General features: G+C 43.1%; 1 protein-coding gene across 8 annotated transcripts in view; it reads right to left on the bottom strand.

Moving 5' to 3' along the window:
* Spats2l (spermatogenesis associated serine rich 2 like) overlaps positions 1–20,743 on the bottom strand; it is a 171,755-nt gene that overhangs the window by 143,600 nt on the left and 7,412 nt on the right. For all 8 annotated transcript variants that reach the window (XM_076931890.1, XM_034499102.2, XM_076931889.1 and 5 more), the window contains exon 2: positions 474–524. The gene's annotated coding sequence lies outside the window, so the exon portion shown is untranslated. The remainder of the gene's footprint in view (positions 1–473; positions 525–20,743) is intronic.

Raw genomic sequence — 20,743 nt, forward strand, 5'->3', positions numbered from 1 at the left:
TCACTGCCACAGTGGAAAGCAGTCTGGCTCTAGAGACCAGTGCTCTTAACTCTCAATTCCTTCTGGTTCCCAAGGATGCCTATAATAGACCTTGGTTTCTTTTTCTTTTTGTGGTACTCCAAAGTATCTTACATGATGCTATTCTAACAATAACCATGGAAACACTGATGTAGTTTGAAAGGGGGATGTGGGTGGGAAGGGTGATATAGATGGGAAAGGGAATGTAGGTGGAACAGAAGTGGCTCAGATCCCTCGGCCACATGGCCCCAACTGGATAGCCTCAGTTCCTCACACTTTAGTGACAACTCTAGCCTGAAATTTTAAGAAGCAGCTGAGACACCCCCATCCCCCCCCCCTCCCCCGTCAAAGTCAAAGATGTGACTTAGCTCTCCAGGAGTCAGCTGTAAGTGAAGGGATAAGTCATTTACAAAGACAGGAAGAAGTCATAGAGAAAGAGGAAACTCTCTACTTACCTAGAGAATCCACAGAGATGTTCCTGAAAGCAGCCTGGATTCCGAAGTCTCCTAGGAAGACAATTAATTTGGAAGGTCAGACTGGTTGGTCTCCACTGGCAACATCCTCACCCATTCCCCATTACACTTGCTCCGTATCCCAGAATCTTGAGTCTGGCAGATAATGAGTTGGTCCTCACACATGACTTAATTCAACCTTGGGTAGGCAGAGTAATTCGAGTCTGTTTACTCAGCAGTAAACTGGGGATAATAATAGCTTTCTCACCAAGTGTTTCGCTGCATGATGAGCAAAGCGTCCAATGCATTCGACTCACCTAGCAGGTAATGGTGATATTTAACAACAATAGCTGGCATTCATTATGAATTTAGAAAGTGCCTGGCTTTGTTCCAGAGTTGTCCCCACATACTAACCATGTTAGTACTCCAAGGGACGCACTGGCATCATTGGCATTTGAAAGAGACCAATAAACAAGGGTCAAATGGTTGGAGTACTGAAACCATACTAGAATGTGGTAGGCTAGGAGTCTAACGGTGACAAAATGTGGCCACGTAGTATCTGCCTAACTAATTAAAAATAAATGTCTGCTATTGTTTTTGTTGTATAGTATTATTATCTATCAGACTTAGTCTATAATGTATAATGACAGGATTCAACCACTCAGCCGGTGTCAAGGTTATAAGTCAACTAGCCACTCATTCGCGTACCACCCTATTTCTGTGTTCATTAGTAGTAATCCCAGTGTCATAAGTAATCCTCAGAACACCCTGTGGGGGGCTCACACGCTTAGGTCACAGATCCCACTTTTATAAGGTCAACTTTCATGAGACCACTGGAGAACAAGAAGGAGGGAGGTGCTTGAAAGGATAATATGTGGGTGGGTCTGGGATGGGGTGATGGAGAGACTATGGGAGGGACAACTAAGAGTAAGGAGGGATTGGTTGAAAGCCTAATACCCTAGGAGATTCTTAAGATGTATACATATGTGAAAGAAATCTAAAACGGTATCCCTGAATAACATTGGAGACAAAGCTGGAACTAGACATCCCTTGCCACCAAATGAAACCTCAAATGCTGGGAATGGTTTATATCTGGTTGAGTTGTGGCCACAGAGGCCCCATGGACCCCCAAACAACCCAGGCCATTGCCAAGGCTATTGGTTGCTCTCCACAAGCTGATGGTATGGCCGTATTGCTGAAGATGACATCTACATAACTCATGGAAAAGACAAGCCAGTGCTTACCTAGAGCCTCCACCCCACTGACTCACGTCCATGGGACTGGAAGGAACTCTTCTAGAGGAGAAAGGTAACACCAACTGAGCTACAATCCCTGCAATCTATAATGATGCCCTGCCTGCAAAATATGCTGGTACAATTCCGACATAAAAGCCGTGTGAATAACCAACCACTATCTGATTGGAATTTAAGATCCAGTCCATGAGACGGAACCCATGCCTGACACTGCTCAGGTGCTCAAGAACCTGACACTAGATAGGCCATAGACCTAGGAGAAAACCAAATTCTGCTCAAGGAACGTAGCAGTGACTCCTAATGATCTTCTGCTGAGCTCATAGATCAGTAAGTATCCTGCTCAGCCATCATCAGAAAAGCTTCTTCCTGCTATAAATGGGAACAAATACAGAGAGTCGCACCTGGACAATGTGCAGAGAAAAACAGACCTTGAAACACTGTGTCCTAAATGGGATATCATCACCAAATCCCTCCTTTCAGATCTCAGGGATCTGAAAGAGGAGAGAGGAAGATTGTGAGAGCCAGTGGGGATGGAAGATGCCAAGGATGCAAGGCCTTCTAGATACAAGGTGATTGATGGGCTCGACAGACTATGGCACCATGCACAGCTCAGAGGGAGTCCAAGAGAGGACCAGTGTTGGCCCAGGACACAGCAAGACCAAGTTCTTAGCCCAAAGGAAGATTTATTTGCCCCAGAGGGACAAAGGGCAGGGAATGGGACAAAGGGCAGGGAATAAGAGACAAAGGCAGGAGATAGAGGGTGAGGGAGAAGAGGAAGGGAATGAGGGAAGGGGTATTTGCCCTGAAGTGAGACAGAGGCCTTCCTGTGGGTAGAGGGGAGACAGATGTGGCCCAGAGGAAAATGGCAGTTTACAAAGGTGCAAGAAGAAACCTTGTGTTAGGATGAGGTGTTCAGTTTTAATTGGACATGTTAATTAGGGTAGCCAAAAGGGATTGATTTTGATTGCTGGGATTCAATTTTTTGGTACCTGGACATGGCCAAATAAGGGAATAGACCTTGGTGGCTAACTTTAGGACTGTAATCTAATGGTTTTTAGCAAGCAGGGAAAGGGTAAAAGACAAAACCTGTTGGCACCATGTTTGCCATGCTTGGGACTGCTAGAGCCCTTCAGTCCCAATGCTTTGAGAGGAGGTAGACACCCCCCCCCCATCCCTTACCCAGAAGCTACCTCCAACTGATAATCACTCACACAGGAAATATTAGTTTTCTCCAACAGAGTCTCAGTAGGTATGCAAACCATACGTAAGGGCAAGAAGCCCCATGCTCAGAAGCCAACACAAAACAAACTCAAAGGCATCTTTGTTGAAAGCTTTTTGTCCCATAGTGCTCTCTGTCTGGGGCAACTCTTTTCTCTTATATATTTGCTTATGTATTATAGGTTTGCAATTTTGTTTTAAGAGGTTTTGTGTGTGTGTGTGTGTGTGTGTGTGTACATTTGTGTTTCAGCATTAGTATATGTTTATGTGCTTTTCTTTGGCTCTCTTTTTTCCCATATGCTTGTTTTGTCCATTCTAATTTTATCTATTAATCTGTTGTGGTTGCTGCTGTTGTTATAGTTGCCTGGCTTCCTTTCAATGAGAAAGAGAAAGAAAGGCTGTGGATTTGGATGGGTTGGAAGTGAGGAAGATCTGGGAAGAGTTGGAGAAGGTGAACCATAATTAGAATTGCATGAAAATATTTTTAATGATTATTTTAAAATTGAAACAATATGGCATGCCTGGCTATGATACCACTTCTCTGGGTACTTCTCCCCTCCCCTAACATCTCTGGGTTTTGTATTTACATGAGAAGATTGACCTGGACATCCTGAGATCCTAATTTATAACTCTTTCTTAGAATCTTTTCTCCCAACAATCCAGCTTCCAAGAGAGAATATAACGCTTCAGCGGCATGAACGATGCCAGGACAGTACCAAGGTCATTAACATAAAACACAAGCCACATTTCATAATCAGCCCTGTGAGCAGGATCAATTCTTATCATAGGAAATATTGGCAACCAGAAGACAAGGGAAGAATGCAGCCTGAGGTCAGGCATGCATGTCTACCTGGCTCTATCCTGAACCACGGTGGTGGCCCCAGAGAATCAAGACTAATCAGAAGAAACCCTGAGTCCCAGGTGTCCAGCAGTTAGTGGACAAGGTGATTAGGCTAGTGGGGTAGGATTAGAATGCCTGTTAAAAACTAAAGCAGAAAACAGCCACTTACTGAGATGCCTGGACCATAAGTCAGGTGAGGACCCCACAGTATAGAGCTCTTGGGGGCTTCCTGACTTCAAGTATTCCAGTGGCCACTTTGATAGCTCTGTGTGTGTGTGTGTGTGTGTGTGTGTGTGTGTGAGAGAGAGAGAGAGAGAGAGAGAGAGAGAGAGAGAGAGATCTGTGGGAAACATTTACTTCAACATAAGATGCTACTGACTTTATTTACAGATCAGTTCGTCACACTTAGATCCATTTGCTTTCACAAGAACCCCTTGGAGGGGAATAATTCAGTGAGTGTAATACCTCCATTAAATAGGAATTGATTTCAAAATATGCTTTTCGAAGTTTTGACAAAAGCAATTTTCTGATTTTCTTTATGTACCACCAAAGGCAAACACCGTTGTGTTGACAATGTAATAAATGAGTTGTCAAATAAGATATTAAACATTTATAGATTTAATTTTTAATAAAGGCTTTTAAACATACCCCTCAAATATCCATCAATATTTGACATGAAGAGCTGCATTTTGGTAAATCCAATCCCGTACTACAACTGAACTTGGCACAAGATATTTATGGTTCTTTGACACAACAAGGTGGTATTCCTTATGGGCTGGTAAACAACCACAGCACAGACGTTTAGAAGGCAGAAAACGGTCGCACATGTCATGTGTTATTTTGCTAAGATATGAGGAATGGATACACTGCTTTTGTAGCTTCTATTCCCATGTCTGGGGATCATACACAGAGAGGCTTTGACTCCTACCAGACTCTGAAAGGGGCTTTATCTGACGCAAGAGCAATATGGTTGATTTCATGTGTCAGCCTCAAAGACAACGTTGCACTACAGGACTCTTTTAGACATATAAATTACAGCTTTCTTAAGCCTGGGGTGGGGGGGGAGATGAAATTTGGTAGCGGTATATCCCTAGGGTGCAGGATTATAGGTCATTGTTTTCTTCTCTATAATTTGCTTTCTAAACTTTCTATAATGAGTGTGTATTATTTTAATGATTTGAAAAAAAAAAACTTTCTTTCAGTCTCATATATTACTAACAATCTCATGCAGTAAAAGGAGAAAAGGCGTTGGAATCAAACACACTGGGGTTCAAATCCCAGCTTGTCCCATTCTGACCCTGATGCCCTTTGAAAAGTTACTCAATAGGTCATCTCGCACACACCTGTACAATGTGAATAATATGCATGCCATCAGGGCACATGGATGATAGGCTTTCCTGATAACAAATGATAAAGCAGTATGCTAGTGTCTGTAGACTAATACCCTGGGCCAACTGTTCATAGAAAGGCTGTGAGTCAGACATTCTCCAGCAGTTAAAAAATACAGAAGAGAAAGCAAGGTTTCAAATCCTCACTACCCCACGTTCCTTTCCATCACAACCACTAGATTCCTACAGGCCAAGACTTAGCTACAAAACCTCTGTTTTGGAGACGCTTCTGTTTTCTGCTAATGCAGAGACTCAGCACTGGTCGAAAGCACTGAGAACAGCCAACAACCGCATCGTCCCCTCCAAGGCTCAGAGAACATGGTGGAAGAGAAGACGAAAGGATGTTAAACGCTTGAAGACAGGAAGGACTGCTGCGAAATATGGCGGTAAATGCTATTTGGTGGTTTCTACCCCACATTAGATCATTTAGTCCACAAATAAAAGACACAAAGCCTTTATATTTATAATAAGCCTTAAAGCACTAGAGCTGGGCAGATATCAACCCTCTAAGCGATTTTGTCTACTTCCTTGTGGTGATCCCTGAGATATCACTTGCCATGTTCCTCCTAGGCTGCTCCTACTCCAACAGGCTGGCCCTCATGGCCATGCACTCATGAGCCACCTACCCCATGGTGCCTTCCTTCTTCTTTTCCTATCCTCAGGATCCCTCATTGTCTCTCCTGAGAACCCCCAAACCCAGGACCTCCAGCCTCTCCCCTCCTCCACGTGCCATACTCTTCTGTCCAGCTACAGGCGGTAGGCATCTTTATTAACCAATCAGGAGTGAGTTGGGGGACAAACTTAACACACCAAAAGCTGGTGTATGTGACTATCTTCTCGACCTGGAACAGTCGGATCTTGGGGTACAGAATTTAGCATTTGAATGTAAGCAGTACCAGACCAACCCACTACAGTAAAACCCCATCTCTGGACATGACATGGCTCTTACACCTAAGAATCCTTGGTAGCAGTGGCTGCCTGCATAAAGCCTCAAAAGCCTGGCCCACCAACATCCATTATGGAATAAAGGGAATTTATGAGGCACCACACTTTCTTAGGGAAACTTGGGCAGTTAATGGCTGCTGAAATGTGACAGTCCTATCCCTTGGCTGTACCACAATTGGTAAGCCACCCTGGCTCCAATGAAGAAACTCACAAGCAACCCTAAATTAAACTCGGTGGGGCACACACAATTAGAAGTGAAGGTAGGAAAGAGATTTTTCTGCTAGAAGTGGTTTGAGGGGAGGGGAAGAAAAATAATAGTGAGGGGAATATAATCAAAGTACATCATATGCATGCATGGAGTTGTGAAGGAATTCAGTTTTACAAGTTAAAACCACAAGGAAGGAGTCCTCAGGTTGGGACAGAAGCTGGAAAAGGATAGAGGAAGCAGTCACAGCTATAGTAACCCAAGACTTCCCTGTGTATTCTCTTACAGTCAATGTGGGTAAAATGAGTTATGAGATTGCTTAAATGAGAGATCAGAAACAACATTATAATTCTCTGGCATTCTTTCTAAAATAATTTGTTGACATTACCTTCCTATCTACCAGAAGACAGGTTAGTTAGTCAGCTAGGCTTATGATATGCCATACGTAAATATGTATATTTATATCCAACAAAATATGGTGTTTGGAGTATGCTGCCTTTGGATGTGTGCTGCTGTTGATTACAGCAAGAGATATTGATTTAACTGGCTTTAATATCCAGCATTAATATTTGTTGATGTCTAGAACTGAAATATATCAAAACCATGATGAGCTTGATACACAAGTCAAATCCCATTTTGGCTCACTCCCAAGGGCTGCCCAAAGTCTTCTGCTACACTGGAATTGTGTACTGTGGATGCTTCCTGAGTCATAGTCAACAAAATGGATTTTCATCCTAAGAGGATCAGCTACATTAATGACTACTGTTACAGAATTTTATGTAGTATAATTTATTATAGAAAGTACAGCAAGGAAAAAAGTTACAAATGTCATCTCTCCCTTTTTGTTCAACTCTGAGTTACATCTTACATTCTACGGAAGTATGCTTGCTTCTTTTCCAACATCTGCTTTCTCCCTGGCCTTTAACCAGGCCCAGTACAGTGCAGACACTCAGGAAATAGCTGCTGGAGAAATGGAGGAGACGAAGCTTTGGCACCAAAGCAAAGGAAGGAATTTAATGATAGTTTCCTGTGTGGAAGGAAAAGCAAAATCCAGATACAGTTCCAAAATGAGAACAGCAAGCAGGTTTAGGTGTCACCAAGCATATTCAGCAAGTCCCGAGCCCTGTGGGCCTTGGGTCAGCTCAGATGGATCAAAAAGATTTGTTTAAAATATCTAGTACTTGACTCCCACCCCTGAGGAACCCTATAGACACATTTCAACCATTAATTATCTGTAGACCTCTTCATAAACATCCTACCATATAGCCCAATCAAGACTGTCCAGTAAACACATCCAATCCTGGCCCTTCTGGTATACATGGAGATAAAGGCAGAGGAAGAAGGGAAGTAGGGCTTCTGATCCTGACATAAGAAGGATGAGGGAGGGAGGGAGGGAGGGAGAGAGAGAGAGAGAGAGAGAGAGAGAGAGAGAGAGAGAGAGAGAGAGGAGATTTCTCCATTTCTTTCCTGCTCCTGCAGCACAATTATTTGAATAGTCACAGTCTCTTGCAATTTTCTACAATGCCATCTTATCAGAACATTTTCCCACTTTTTTCTTTTTCTTTGAGCTTTTACATTGAAAGCTAAAATGCATATCAAATATGTCGGCTTTGCTTCTATTTTAGGACAGCATAGTAAATCCAAATATCTATGTTTTAAATTTGAGAGGGAGTCTTGCTATGTAGTCCTGGCTGTCCTGGAACTTCCTGTTTAGCCCCGGCGGGCCTTTAACTCATGAGTGATCTTACTGACTCTGCCTCCTGAGTTCTGTGGTTACAGATGTAGCTTAAATGTCTACTTTCACAAAGGACTTTCATGTGTTCCAAAGATTGCTCTTAAGTATCCATCAGAGGGCTGTGCTTCACGAATGAACATCCAACTTTTGAGATATTCTAAGCTAGGCAATTGGGGGTTTTCAGAGCAGAGAAAAGGTGTGTGCCAGTATTATCTGATAAGAGTCAGAAATGCCCGTGGGGTTAGACCTAGGGGAGGTACTTGTTGCATATGCTTTATGAATATAGCCACTGTTCATCTGAAAATATTTTAAATTGGCTCCTCCTCTTCAAGGAGGATGATCTATGACCATTAACTAGTAAATGAGAAAACAAAGCATGAAAGAACTTCTGAGTTAGCCAAATGGTTCCTTCAATATATTTGATCCTTCAAATGATCTGTGACTTTGCAATCTCCATTATCCCCACTGGAGAGTCGAGGACCTGGGGTACATGGGAGGATAGCTCTTTGTCTGGTAGACTGAGTGACAGGGCCAATCTTTAGAAAAGAACTAAAGGTTGACAGGTTGGGCGCTTCCACCTACAGCACCTCCATGTGGATGGAGACAACATTATCAAACAGTCCAAGTCGGTAAAGAAGTTCTATCAGGACCTGAAGCCTTCCTGCCTACTGGGACTCTGAAGCTGATGCTTCTCCTTTTCAAGCATGAGAGTGACTGAAGGAAGCAGAACTATCACAAGATGAACGTGTGTGAGCTCAAGAGATGGACGACCTCAAGAATCCAAAAGCCAAAGCTAGCTGTCCTGACTAGACGGTAACTGGCTGTAAACACTACAGCAAAGCGTCTCTTATATATGCAAGATTACAACCAGAATTTCTTTCTTGATCAGTTTTACTAGGAATCAGAATCTATGGAATGACAAACCACAATCACCCTACTAAAAAAGGAGCTTCAATCGTTCCTTTGTTAGGGAACGATGTAAGGTATTGACTGGCAATACCCGTGCCTTCTTCGTCATATTAATTATATGCTTTTCCTACAAGATTGGCTGCCACACTGCATGCTGTGAGCCAGATCTGAGAGCTGCCAAGATAAATGTTCCCAAAGCTGACTTTTTAAAGACAACTTGGCAGCTCACAAATAGTCCTTTGGCGGGGCTATACCCTAATATACTTCATGTTCCCCGGTACCTGCACTGATACTCGGAGTATTATCAACACTCCTTCAGGGTGTACCCTCTTATGGCTAAGGCTAATCAATACCAAACAAGCAAGAAGAGAAATGTGCAATTTCTTCTGACAGAATCAATTTATTTTGAGTGTTCTTATTGCCTAATTCCTTAGCTGATTTATGTGAAGCACTCTGATTCCCAGGCAGATAAGTGATTCTGATCTAGTCCGTACAACTAAAACAAAGACGCTTTCTGTTGTATTGACTCAATAGATGTCTTCTACACGTGCGCGCCTTTCATCAAGTCACTGTACCAATGCTGCCTTCCCTTGACTTAACGCCTTATTTTAATGAGGCTCCATTCCAAGACATATAAGAACATCCGAGCACAAGAGGAACTGCATTAAGCAAGCCAAGAGTTCCAGCCAAGTGTCCTATCCTTTACGTGGCACCCAGTGGCATTTTGTAGAAAGCACAATAGTGACTATTCATTCTGCTGGCCTCCAAGAGACAGGCGTGAGTGTATGGCAGAATGGAAAAGGCTTGAACTTCCAAACCAGACAGCTGCCTGTATCTCCATCTCCACTGCTTATTTGTGACCCTGGGTAAGCAACCTGTCTGCCCTCAGACCTTCTTTCTCTGAAAATTAGGGGTGACAGAGCTCCCTCAATGAGGCTGTGCAAAGATGAAAGGGGAACTCTGCTGTAAAGAACACACAGCATATAATCTGGCAAGTTGGGAAACATTAAAAAATTCTGAAATCTCTTCTCTTCCCATAAAAATGCCATCAGTAGTAGATTCATCTTTGAATCTGTTGTCTATGCACAAAAAATAAAGTATGGGATAATAACTGTGGTGTTCTTTAGGGTGGCAAAGAATTAGAAATGAGCCAACTATAGGGAAATGACACTATTCAAGTATATTCATATATTGAAATTTATGCAGCCATTCTAAGTGTTTTCAAATATTTTCTGACAAGGAAATTTTGACCCTAGAATTTAAGTGAATAAATAAAAAAAAAGAACTCATCTAATAACTATAGCTCAGGCATATGCAGCACAGTGTATAGACCAAACTCCACACTCTCATTAATTCTAATAACAAATATGTACTATGACCAGCCCATTACATAGAAGTGGAAAAGGGGGATTTAAAGAGTTTTGAAATTGTAGTTGCTACATAATAATAATTAGTATAGCTAGGACTGGGGTGCCTCTTTTTTTTTGTTTGTTTGTTTTTGTTTTTGTTTTTGTTTTTTTTTTTTTTTTTGAGACAGAGTTTCTCAGTGTAGCCCTGGCTGTCCTGGAACTCACTCTGTAGACTGGGCTGGCCTCGAACTCAGAAATCTGCCTGCCTCTGCCTCCCAAGTGCTGGGATTAAAGGCATGCACCAGCACTGCCCAGCAGGACTAGAGTCTCAAAGTGTCAGAGCTGAAACACTCCAGGGGTGGGGGCATTGCTAGGGACTCAAGCCAGGAACCCTTGAATTACACCCTTAAAATTCAAGGCACTTTTAACTACTATTCTACACTGGTTCTTCAGCACTAATGTCTGTGCCTTTCAGGCTTGTTAAGAACACACACACACACACACACACACACACACACACACACACACACACACACTGTACTCTTAAAGCTGCCCTAAAATGTGTAGCAGGAAAGCAAACACACCAAGCTTCAGTAGTGACCATGTCCAGGTGGTAAAGGGTTAGCTGTGTTTTAATCTGCTTGTGTCCATCTCTCTATCTCCTAAAGTGAACAAATATGTATGTATCCATCCTTTCATATGAGAAAATGTGTGAGAATGCTTCAAAAACATTAACATAAATACTACTCTTTTAACGAGGCAAGATTCATGCCTTGACCACATGGATTTGAGTTTCTTATGACGACTAACCTTGTACTCTTTCCTACATCTAGTTCAAGGCAAAGGGGAAAATCCATAAAAAGCATTTTGTGCATAAACGCTACAAAGCAGTAATAAAACCACCGTGTGTTATTGGAGAGGTATTTGACATTAATCTAAAAAGCCCAAGTATTTTTTTTCAAAAGGAAGACACAAACAAACAAACAAAGACTTTGCAAATAAAACAGACTACTGTGCTTGGAGAAAACACATCGGTAGTTGACACTGTGCTGTCAACACAGTCTCTGTCATAGTCACGCCACTGATACTGTCATGGAGCATGTCGGTAGGTGCCAGCTTACTGTCTGGACATGTCTCAGTCTGGTACTATCTCTCCTAGGAGGTGTGAACTTGACAGCATGCTGGAGAGACACGTAAGGAGTAATTTCCTGTCACTTCAACGATTTGTTTTAAGAACATGTTTCTATAGAAATGAGATGAATAATGTGCTAAGAAACAATTTTCAGTCATTTTTTTTTCAAAAGAAAAAAGTAATGTAACCCCCAAACTATTTCTAAATCAGTCCTGTTTCACTCAAAAAAAAAAAAAAAAAAAAAAAAAAAAAAAAAAAGGGATTCTGTAATGTGTAATAAACAAACTAACGGTGAGTGCCACTGATGTGCTGGGCTAAGACATCCCCTTGCCATACCCTCTTTGACAACAAAGTAAACGTGAGGTCGTCACGCTAGATATTTTATTTTTTAAAAACTAACAAAATTCTCATGCTGAATCTCTTGGAGAAAGAGACAGACTCCAGGTGTTTAGAGCTGGCATAGGGAAGGGGGCGGGGCTGACTCAGTGACAGAGTCCTTGGCTAGTGTATGTAAAACCCTGGTTCCATTGCGCAACCAAACCACAAACTCAAACACCCACTTGACAAGTTAATAGAAGTATCGGTAACAAACAATTAAAAACTAGGTATCAAAATTGCCTTGATAATGAGGACAAACAAACAACTTGACCGCAACGACCCTAAGGACAGATGTGGAACCCTCTGGATGAATCCTCTCATTCAGAATTGATTTCTTGGGTGGGGAAGGGTCCCAGCACTGTAGCGTGTCTTAAGAGAAAGACCTGGAATGTTGATTTGCCTTCATATATGAACTAGAGATGTGCTGGCGTTGGCTTACAAAGAAGGCTATCACAGAATCTGGCTAATGAAGAGCACCCACAGTCAAGGCAGCTAAGGAGTTCTATGTTCTGTGCCCCTCAGAATCCTAAGAAGGCTTAGGATGCTGAAGTGGAAAGCCCACATCTAGAGAAGTGGACAGCAAGGTAGAAGAGGGCTTGCAGGATGAAAAGCCTTGGTTGACAACTGGACCGTGTCACCCTGAAAAGAAAAGAGTTTGAGTATCGTATCAAATACAAGAGCTCTCAGAAGACACTAGCCTCTCCCATGGCATGGCAAAGGGCCTTTGGAAGGCCGACTGCAGGAGGAAGATTTCAATACACTGTGAAGAAAATCTCTTAAGAGATGGTTTTGTCCACTTATACTTACAGTGAATAGCAGTGTGCTCACAGTAATACAAGGCCGAACATTAAACAGGCTTCAGACCCAGGAGCACTGCCAGCTGCAGTCATTAGTGTTACCTGGCATCATTAGTGTGTGAAATCCTCATTCCCAGATGGGTTCAAATGGGCTACTGTAGAAATTCCTGCATTTGATGGGACACTGGACCACGGTATTGACAATCTCTTTCTAATTTCTTCTTAGAAACTTTCGTGTAGATGCTACAATATGCCCTACCTTAATCAACAGGGGAGGGGGCTGCTTGAAATGCAACCCAGAATGTGTAACTCTATCAAAAGTTTGGAAATTATGAATTAGTAGAGCTGCGGAAAACTGAGCTGGTATCGCCCACCAGTTCTTGCTCATGGACCGTAGAACGATAAATGAGTTGATTTATTCAATGCCGCAGGCCAACATTAAATAATATCTTTTTAAAAAGACCCTACCCAGGCATGATGATGCATGGCTTTAATCTCATCAGGGAGGTAGAGGCAGGCTCTATGAGTTCAAGACCACCTGGGCCTATGTAACAAGTTTCAAGCCTGCCATACATACACAGTGAGGCCCTATCTGTACAAGGTCCTGGTGTTACAATGAGGCAGTCAAATACATCAGGAGTGTGAAGACCAGACCCATACTCTGATTCCAGTCCACCACTCAAATCTCATTGAAGACAGAGAAGGACAAAGACCTGGAGCAAGGCAGTGGTCCACTTAACACCTCCCATTTTCCCTATAATGAATACAGAGCTGCCCATACGCCTAGCTGTCTTTCACAAGCGGCATCACATCAGGACCCTCATCTTGTGTCCAGAATGTCAGCCAGAAGGGTCCCTTGGTCAGATACTAGCAATCAGTGCACTGTGCAAAAGTCAGCCTGCATGGAGCAGCAGCACTGCCTCTAATCAGAATCAGTCTTCTTTGATGTTCAAAAGCTTTTCTCTCCCTGTAAGCAACAAAGCTCCCAACAAAAGAACTTCCCAACACCCACAGTTAAGCAAAGAATGGTTCCAACCAAATGAGTATAAAGAACTCTCCCTGGTCTCTAATTTTTCATGAAGCTACCTTTTCAGGGTATTTTAGTGACTTCTTTTGTTTGTAATTTATCAGCAAAGAAAAACCTCCAGTTTATTTTGATGGCAGTACACCTGACTATCACAGGATTCAAAAGCCTGCTTTGCCTACTGTCAGGATATCCTGGCAGAGGATGTAAACAGGCCTCCCCTCCCCATGGCTTCATGCCGCACCCACAATTCCAGATGAGAATTTTCACAAATGCAAACTATTATCCAGGATTGGACTTAACTAAGATGTGATGGCAGCTTTCTTCTGATCCTTTCTTCACCACTGAATGGGCAGAATTTTGGCTCCTTGGTCTGGATTTCGATTCTCTTTTATCAGCCTTGGGGAAGGGCTGTGAAACTGTTCAAGTCAAGAACCACCACGTGTCTAACAAGCTTAAGTCACCACTTCCACGGCACTCGGGTTTGAGGCCCTGGAACTTTATATTGTCTTATTTAGTCATAGTGAAATCATGACATAATGGTGGATATTGCTTATTTTTCTTCATACATGATGGAATCAAAGTTCAGGAAGGCTAAGTGCCTTGATCCAGCTTATAGAGCCAGGCATCAAACCAAGACTTCCAAACACCCAACTGGGGCTTCTTTTGCCTTGCCTTTAAAATGCATTAGGTTTAGGAAAAAGGATAGTTTTATAACATAGACTTTCCATAACAAAAGGGGACTGTTGATATCTGAGGTGCCCTTTTAGGATTATGGATTCTGAAACCACACAATGAAGGCAGTCACTTTTCTTCTCCACCCTACCTTCTACCTGGAGGCACACACAGAGATATATCATCTGTGAAAATGCACTCTATAGTTGCCTTCCAGTTGCACATACAGTACAAGTGGGACGTAGAACCAGCAGAGGGGTCATCTACAAAGTCATCTCTTGTCAGGCATCTGGAACTAGGGAAGAGTTAATAGTACATATTGTCAAGATAGCTTTATCTCTCAAAGGTTCATGTGTTGGGAACCTGGTCCAGAGTATGGCCATGTTGAGAAGTGAAGCCTCATGGGGTCCTTAGGTCACTGGGAATGTAGCCTTGGAAGCTGCTATAGAACTTTTTGTCTCCTGGCTTCCTGTTTTAAGAAATATTCCCTTCCTCAGACCCACATGCACGTCAGCCATCTTTTCTTGGACCCCTGCCAAAGCCAGAGCTGTGTTGTTTGAACTTTCAACCTCTTGAGCTGTGAGTTGAATAAATTTCAGGGTGCCTCCTTAGGTATTTTTGTTATAACCACAACCAGGAAAAATGAACTAAGGCATCCAGCATGCAAGGAAGAGATTCCGTTCCACAAATAATCTACTAAACGTTTGACCATTGCTGGTGGATGGCAATATCAAAATGATCAACCGGAAAGTAACAGACTCTGCTCTAGAGTCTGCAGCTCACAGACAGTGCTGCTGTCTCAAGGTATAAAGAACTACATCAGGACCTTCAGTCAGGATGGCTGCATGGGTGAGAGGAGGTGGGGCTTGGCACACAGATGGAAAACTTGACCGTTCAAGAACAAGGCTGAGTTATTATTTCCTGAGCAAAATGTACCATCCACTGGATGGTGAGTCACCAAGGTACAGATGCTAGGGAGTGGCGTTCCCTCTGCAAAAGTCCCAGAGGCTGCAAGCATGGAACAAACAGCCATGCCGGCATGCTCATTACTCTACTCGGCCCATGGAAGTAGATATGTGACTTTTAGGGTTTTATTTTTAGCGTAGGAACATTTCTTCTTGACAACACCTTATACAAATGCTCACCGGGTAAAGCAAATCAAAACAGCTGTTCACAGAGAAATCCAGGACAGGAAGTTCTTTTCAGATCTGCAGGGCTCCATAGACCAGCATGCAAATCTCTCTCACTGCCTATCCATGACTTCCCCAGGAATCTGGCCCTCTGAAAAATTTCTCTCGAAAGTTTGGTTTCTTCCACCATGTTCTCCTGGAGAGTTCTTTCCTCTTGCTTCAACCTGACAAAGAGTGCTATCATTTCCCACCGTGAATGCACGAAGCTCTGTACAGCTCTTAAGACACAGCATACTGTCTGCTGGGTCTTCCTGATAGCCCACAAACCCTTCTCCCAAAGCCTTTGGGGTTAACTGATGCACAGAAGGTTTCCTTCAGCATCTGGCACAGGTTCTGTAGAGCACTTACCAGCTTTTGGCAGTTTTGTTTGGTGCACAGTGACAGCATGAGAGGTACATTATTGACTCTAAACCCCTTGATTCATGAACTGGCTCAGGATCTCAAGAGCTAAAGAGTTGGAAGACTAAGTCTTAACCCATCAGGGAGGACCGAGATCTCACAGACCTGGCTCTCAACATTTCTCCTGGCTCCTCCCAAGTAGGGGGCTTCCAGGAGAGTGCATTTGCTTTCTCTTCTTGTCAACCTCAAGCCCCACTTTCTCACACCACAGGACTCCTGCTCCTCTCCCAAAGTAATTGGGGAGACCTAGGAGAGAGATGCATTTGTTCTCCCATGCTGTGAATGCTGGATGTGAGACTCTGGGCTAAGGTGCTCAAAATCTGTCTCTCTGATTCTGAATCTCATCTAAAGCACTTTATACCTCCGGATTTAGGAACCTGAACAACCGATGCTTCCCTGTACTATGGATCTGACTTAATCATCCCAAAGGCTCATGGGTTGAGCCTATGCCAGTCACATTTCCTGGGAAGGCAGAGATACTCTGTAGTGATGCTGTCTAATAAAATCACAATGCAACCCACACAGGCAATCTCAAATTTTCTAGTAGCTAGGCTAAAACAATGAGAAGTTAGTTTAAATAATCTTTTATTTAACTGATTATATGCAAAAATATTTTATCTCAATATCTAATCAAAATTATACTAACGAGGGTCTTATTCACTAAAGTGCTTGCTGAAGAAGCCTGAGAGACCGAAATCAATCTCCAGTACTCACGTGAAAAAGCCAGGCACAGAAATGTACATAGAAATTCAATCCCAGAGCCAGGGAAGCAGAGACAGAAGGATCAGCCACCGGACACAGCTCAGTCAGCAAGCTGTGCGTTTAGTGAGAGATCCTGTCTCAAAAAATAAGGTGGAGTATAATTGAGGAAGACATCCAAGGTCAACTTCTAGACTCCACATTTACACTGGTACAAATGCATGCACACAAGCTTATAATAATGAGATATTTTAAAGCCACCACTTTGTCCTGTAAGGTCTTCTTTTACATTCCTAGCACATCAGACTTTGAATCAACCGTGTTTCAAGTGCTCACTAGGTACAGGCAGTAGTGGTATTATGGTACCAATCCCACAGTTCTGTATTCTCTCCTCTGTCCCCATCCCTTCCACCTTTTCTTTCTTATAATAATGCATTTCCTTCAGTAAGGATGCTGTGGATGGAAGCAGGCAGAAAGGCCCAGGATCATTAGAAGTGATGGATACACACTTGAAGGGAAGGGCCTGAATCATAAAGGAGCTTTTGTGCCCTGCTAGGGAGCTTACACTTTCTCCTCTGCTATAGTCACCATGCTGAAGGGTTTTAAGTGAAGAGTCATGATTAGATTGGCCTTTTAGAAAAGCAGTACTGTGAGGAACAGATTGGAATTACGCCAGACAGAAGGCAGAGAGACTAGAGTAAACCTTAAGAGAAAGACTGACAACCTGACCCAACGCAGCAATGGGAGTCACTGTGGAGAAAGGAGAGGGCAGACTCTGAGGAGTTTGAAAAGATGGTCACCTAGTTTATATCAGGGCTCAGTGGTCAAGAAAAAGCAGATGAGGTAGAAAGGCTTCTAGGGTGATTCCTACTTGCTGAAATGGCTTCTCTAAGCAAGGCAGAACACAAAGGCTGATGCTGGCTTGCAGTCAGATCTAATTGTGGATAGTCGATAGTACCTGAGACAGTACTAGAAAAGGCTCTGGGCTGGACATACAGATTTAAGAATCACTGGTACACAGGTGGCAGGCAGAAGAAAACACATGAGCTGCTGCAGGATAAATGCAAAGAGTAAGCAGAGGCAGAACCCCAAAGGATGCTGAGGCTGGAGAAGAGGGGAGGGGACCTGGCATAATTACACATGAAGGCAGTTTTCTTCTTCCTTTTTCTGCATATCATTCATAAATCAGATTGAAGACAGAAAGCATTCACTAGTCTGTTGTTGCTGCTGTTGCTGTTGGTGTTTCTGGAACACTGAGGCTGTGGGTTTAATATACTGCAGGTCTTTCACACACCTGTGGCATTCACCTGACCATCGAGAACCTGTCACTCATCTGCAGAACCATTGTCACAGGGAGTTCATGGTAACTAGCCATCTTTCAGTGCCTGTAAAACAGATAGATGTTTTCAGTGCCATTGTGCACCACTCCCAGGGTGCTGTGCGGAAAAACAGGAGCCCTGGGGTCAGACACCAAGCAGAGTATCTAACACTTAGCAACTTTTCAGTTTCAAAAGGGCATATAAACTCCAGCTTGAAAGTTCATTGTCAAGTTGAAATGAGTGGATTTGTAAGTGATAAAACTGTGGGAACTATATTCAGTTGGTTCTGGATCTCTGGGAACTAGGCGCCACTAACAATGAGTTAGTACTTTGCCACTTTGCCATAGATAGTACCTTGTTCATTACAGAGAATTAAACAATGCACCTTGTAAATGGCGATGTATATTTTTGTATCCTCTCTTCAGCACAGAATGTGTTTGGCTCCTGTACTCAAACTGCCCGGGTTTAATGCATCTTTTATAAATTACTGTCAACTTTTCTAGACTTCTGTTTTGCTTTTTTGGTAAAATGGGGCTCACATGAACTCCTAGCACTGTTTGAAGACAAAGGGACATAATATGTGTAACTAAGTTAGACACATGTTGAATGACAGGTGTTTCTCACCTCATAAAATCTGTAATGTACAACTTTCCTTGAAACCTCAAGTCAGGGGTTGGTACCCACTGCTCCTCGTTTTAGAGTGCATGGGGGCAGTGTACAGAACCAACCCAGAGCCCTGTATTAACAGTGTGCTTATGCATCCCCAGCGCTCCAGGAGAGAGGGGCTCTGGGGAGTGTCCCGCCTTGGCCTGGGACCACTGTCTGAGCAGCCTCATTACTCACTCATGACTGGGCAAGTGTCAGCTTCTGTGACATTCATCCTGCAGGAGGCTCTTCTGAGCATTCTGAGTGGGCCGGGCACAAACCAGAGGCATACTAGGTTCTGCAGTGTACACGATTTATTCTGCGCTTTATTTGGTGGTCAGTTCAGAACTTGGCGTCACACAGGATTACAGGAGGCATCTCTATACACTTTAGCTTCTGTTATCAAGCACCTCACACCACCAATACTCAGCACTCTAGGTGGGTTTCATCATAGGATCAACAGTAATGAAACAGAGGGCTGGTATCAGAAGACATTATTTAAAATACAGGAAATCAAGTTTCCATTCCACGCAGACACTTTCCCTCCCCATTATATTCCCAATAATAGACACTGTAATCATGTTCAATTCCTTTAAAAATCAGCCCAAACAAACATCGGGCCACAATCTTCCCTCTGAACTCCCTTAGGCTTCCATCTCTGTTATGCATGGTATGTGACCTGCTAGAGCAAACCCTTAATAGAAAGGATACCATAGACATAGTAAGTTGGTTCTCAATCTGTGGGTCCAGACCCCCTTCACTGAGCGTCAAATGACCCATTCACGAGGGTGGGTTGCCTAGGACCATTGGAAAACACAAATAATTACATTATGATTCCTAACAGTAGCAAAACTGCAGTTACGAAGTAGCAACAAAATAATTTTATGGTTGTGGGAATCACAACATGTAGAGAACTGTATTAAAGGGTCACAGCTTTAGGAAGATTGAGAACCATTGCTCTAATGGCGGTGGCAAGCTCTTCTTCGCCTCACCTTTCACTCTCAGATGGATTCCAGCTGATTTTCCTCCAGTTTAAAGGGATGCTTTTAAATGAAAAGACTGGGCAGCCATGCCTTATATAGTCTGGAGTTTTAAGGTCAATTAACAGGATCTTTATGTAACTGATGGCTTTAGCCTGATTATTTTACATATAAAACACTGGCATTAAGCCTGATGCTTTTCATTTTTGCTCACTCCTGGGACCCATCATCCCACCTTAAAATAACTGCAGCCTCCTCAATTCCAAGTCACAACTGCCAGACTCCATCATCCTCTCAACTCTGGAAATGCCAAGTCAGAACCTCACAGCTGATGAATGGAGGGACTCATTAGAACCACCCAAGAAGGCTGAGGAAAACTCCTTAGCAGATGCCACCTTCAAATGCCTGTCCCTTTCATCTAATGTTGACATTAAGTTCTATGTTAATGAGCATTCATTGAGGTCATGACTAAAAGTCAGGCTGTCGTGAGGCCCTTGACATGTACCCGTGTACAAGGCAGAGATGGTATTAAAACCTGAGATTTAAGGACAAACCCCTTCTAGCTTATTACATCTACAGGTGCATTTGGTAAACACCAATGGCTTATAGCTGTTTCAGGTACGTGGTATATTGGTGTCCTCAAGAAGCTGGCAGTCTATCTGTGAAAGCAAGAAGCGCAGCAGTGTAGGAGAAATCTAAGCAAGGCCTTAAACGTAGGAAGGATGCAGACAGAAGGGCAGAAGAAGAAACCAATGAAGGTAACATGACCAGGATTTGACTTTGAAGACTGGTTGAGTCAGAGGGAAACAGGCAGGAACAAGGGGGAAGAAAGGAAAATGAGCAGGGCAGAGGGCAGAGGGGCAAAAGGGCAGAGGGCAGAGAACAGAGGGCATAAGGGCAGGTATAGGGCAGAGGCAGAAGGAAGAAGGAGACAAGCAAAGGAACAGAGGCTCATGTTTGAAAGAAGTAGGAAATAAAATAATTGGGGCAAGAGTATAAAATACACGAAAAACAGACTGGGAGGTGGGGCCTCATGCCAACCAAGGGCAGGAAGACAAAGTATTTGAACTGTAGGTGTCCCTGTCAACTCAGAGTGCATTAGAAAAATATCCCCTAACCTGAGACATCAGTGCTCAGTCTAGCTTACTTTAAACATACTCAGGACACTTATATTAGCTTATTGGTGGAGAAA

This window comes from Arvicanthis niloticus, chromosome 3 (genome assembly GCF_011762505.2).
Source record: "Arvicanthis niloticus isolate mArvNil1 chromosome 3, mArvNil1.pat.X, whole genome shotgun sequence".
NCBI classification, from domain to species: domain Eukaryota; kingdom Metazoa; phylum Chordata; class Mammalia; order Rodentia; family Muridae; genus Arvicanthis; species Arvicanthis niloticus.